The sequence below is a fragment of the Zingiber officinale genome, chromosome 1A (genome assembly GCF_018446385.1).
Source record: "Zingiber officinale cultivar Zhangliang chromosome 1A, Zo_v1.1, whole genome shotgun sequence".
Taxonomy (NCBI): Eukaryota; Viridiplantae; Streptophyta; class Magnoliopsida; order Zingiberales; family Zingiberaceae; genus Zingiber; species Zingiber officinale.
Window position 1 is genome coordinate 119,649,066 of NC_055987.1, and position 3,573 is coordinate 119,652,638.

At 36.3% G+C, this 3,573-nt stretch overlaps 1 long non-coding RNA gene across 1 annotated transcript; it reads left to right on the top strand.

The window, feature by feature from the left end:
• Positions 1 to 624: 624 nt before the first annotated feature.
• LOC122029449 lies at positions 625 to 2,975 on the top strand. The gene is made up of 2 exons (XR_006125064.1): positions 625 to 2,122; positions 2,778 to 2,975. It is a non-coding gene; the product is annotated as an uncharacterized LOC122029449 (long non-coding RNA).
• Positions 2,976 to 3,573: the final 598 nt, after the last annotated feature.

Sequence of the window (3,573 nt, forward strand, 5' to 3'; positions counted from 1 at the left end):
GAAATGACTTTAATATTTTTGAAACCCTAACTATTTTTTACCAAGTCTTAAGCTTGATTAAGCCAAATTAATTGAATTAATGAAGAAAAAAAATATATTTGATATTTGTGGCTATCAATGTGATCAGGATTGAGAAGATCCCCCATATGGATAATACATATTCCGGTTGACCGAGCCTAATTCTAATTGTTTTGTTCCGAAGCAAAGATATCCACGGAGGCCGGTTCGTCCTATTCAGATATTCACGACCAAGAGGTACTGGATTCTCTTTCGGATAGGCCCTGAAAGGAGAAGGAAGGCTGGAATGCCAACAGACGTCTGTCTATTCTCTAATTCACCCGCCCCGATCCGTTTTGGGAACGTCCAGTGCCAAAGTCACTGAATGGGTAAGTCGTCAATCCCTAAAACGGATTATGTAATGTACTTTATCTGCTGGGTTATGGGTACTGGTGGGTATTTTACCAGAGGTTTTTATTATAAATGCATATAAACTTATTTTATGTTATTCTGAGATCTCTAGGTTAATTTTTCGTATTTTAGACGTTTTTATTTTTATTTTTTTAAAAATTAAGAATCTGGGACGAATTTAAAAATTTGTCCTAGATTTGTGACAAATTTGGGGAGAAATTGTATTTTCGTCGCCAAATCACATTATATCACCCGCCCCCCCATAAAAACCTAGGTCATCTATCGGTCCTTTGTCTCTTTCGGCGCCTCCGTCGATCTCGCCGTCTCCAGCACACCGGAAGCACGCCGGCCTCGAGGTGCTCCTTCCCTTTCCCTCACTAGCGTCCGATCTTCACCGCCTCATCGCCAACACCGCCGGCCAGTCCATCATTGTAGGACATCGATTGCTGCCTCCAGCTCTCCGGCTCCCGCGGCGAACCCAGGAAGGAGAAGAAGATCAAGGAGTCGAAGGAGAAGAAGGCGAAGGAGTCGAAGGAGAAAGGAGAGAGAAAGGTGACCCTCTCTAGGCTGCTCAACTTCATCGACGACCTCTGGTCGACGTGCGGCGGTGATCGACGCATCATCTTCACCACCAACCACGTTGAGAAGCTGGGCCCGAGGCTGATAAGGAAGGGGAGGATGGTCATGCACGTCGAGCTAGGGCATTGCGAGGTCGAGGCCTTCAAGGTCTTAGCCAAGAACTACCTGGAAGTGGAGGCGCATCCCTTGTTCGAGAAGGTGAGAGAGCTTCTGGCGGCGGTGAAGATTTCGTCGGCCGCAGAGTAGCTAATGCCCAAGAGCACACGTGCCCACGACAAGGCCACCGGATGCTTGCAAGACTTGATCCATGCTCTTTAGACCTTGATGAACAGCAAGCAACTGAAGGATGAACTCATTTGAATCTGGCTATTGTTATTGCTATGAATTAATATGAGTATTTGCTACTTAATTAGCTTTAGCTTTTCACTAATGAGTCCTTCAAATGATCCTACGAAGGAAAAAGTGCCAATCACTCAGCCTGTCTAGAACAAAATTATGAACTTGGAATTCTGTCTCCACATTACACAACTATTATGGATTGCTTTGTTTGGAATAACCAAACTCTTGGATATTATAATTCTATGTTTTAGAAGAATTGGAACTTGAGAATCTTATTGACAACTTGTTGGTGATCAATTCTCGAGAGAAAAGAATTCTGAGTCTATAATAGTTATAATTTTCAAGAATTAACTTCTCAGATCTTATGTTTGAACTGATGGGAAATGGTATTTCATTTTTTAATGTACTTTACTAACTTTTTCCTATACTATGAGTACACATGCTTCTTTATTAAATATGGGTAAAAAACAATGAAGCAAAAGAGTGAGTGGATTAGATATTAGAATTCTAGTTCCCAATTTTTTATTACTCCAAACAAAAAATTTCGTTGGTACTAAGGAATTGGACTCTGGGTTACATGATATGTTTCTGTGACTGTAATTCCTTTTTCTATTTTTTTTGTTTTGAAATTGCTAATGTGCAAACACTTTGTGTTTGTAGCAAGGAACCTACGGAAACCCTAGACTTGTACTGGAATCATCTTGGATTTCAATGGGTTCCCACTTGATTATATGTATATGATGAAATGTACCTAAAATGGGATATTCACAGAAGGAGAATGATACGTTATGGGCAGGTTAGCATAGAGCTAAAATTCATGATTTGTTGCATTTAAACGAATTTAAATTTTATATGTAATTATGGGTGGGGCATTGAGATATGCTATTGCATCTGTTATTCTAAAGGGATAGAAAATATCTTGTTTGGGATAATAAATCCAAGCAATTTGGTCTATATTCTATATATGCCTTGAGAATTAATAACTCATCTCTACTATTAATTTTTTTTAACAGTCTTCTGGTGGAGTAAGTAAGTCTTTACCTATTAAGTTTTATATTAGGATTTTTTTTTTCAATGTCATGTTATAATTGCTTGTATATTTTTTATTTTTCTTTGATACTTTTCATGATATGCCATGTTTTGCATATTTTTGACTTGCCTACTACTAATCCATGCAAAGTTAGCTATACAGGTTTCGATACTTTTATTATGTCATAGAACATTTGATACATGTATTTTTGATTAGACCTATACATTTTTTTTTGTTACGCTTAGTTATAAGTTTCATGTGTATATATGGTTCATGCAATTTAGGATGAATCATATCCTTTGCCATCTAAGACCTTGATATATTATGATAATGATTTAAGTTATGCACACATATCATTTATTGTTAGACATATTTTTGTTGTTATAAATGTTACTTATTGTTTGTTTGTAATTTGACACAGGATAAGAAGAAAGGAAAAAGGTTTTGAGGCATGACGATTTGTATTTTTTTTGTCGTTTAGATGACTTGTTAGGTTTGTTGCTTATATTATGACGGTTGAACTTTGATATGTTTGGATATTATAACTTGTTGTTTCGATGTTGTTTTATTATGTATGAATATGAAATGTTTAATTTTAATTTACTTCTTTGATTGTTAATAGGATGTGTTGGATATGTTAATTGTAGGATGTGTTGATGTGTATGTGTTGATGTGTTATATATGATGTGATTCTGATGTTGTATGTATGTAAACATGTATATATATAAACATGATAAAAGTAAAAACAAGGGAGATGTTTGGAAATTTTTTTTAATTTTGCGATAAAATTTGCGATGAAATTATTTTCAGTGTAAACTTATCATAATTGCGACGAATCTGGATTCGTTGCAAATTTGCAACGAATCTGGATCTGTCCCTAATTTGTGACGAATCCAAATTCATTGCAGATTTGCAACAAATTTGGATTCGTCTCTAATTTGCAATGAATCCAAAATCGTTGTAGATTTGAGACAAAAATATATTTTCGTCGCAAATATATGAGAAAAAATTAATGTTTTTGACGTTGTTGTTCACAATTTGCAACGATATTGGCAATGATTTTTTGCAACGAATCTGGATTCGTCCCAAATTTGCGACGAATCTGGATTCGTCGCAAATTTGGGACGAATCAAGATTCGTCGCAAATTTGGGGCGAATCTAGATTCGTCCTAAATTTTGGACGAAAATCTGGATTCGTCGCAAATCTACGATGAAAA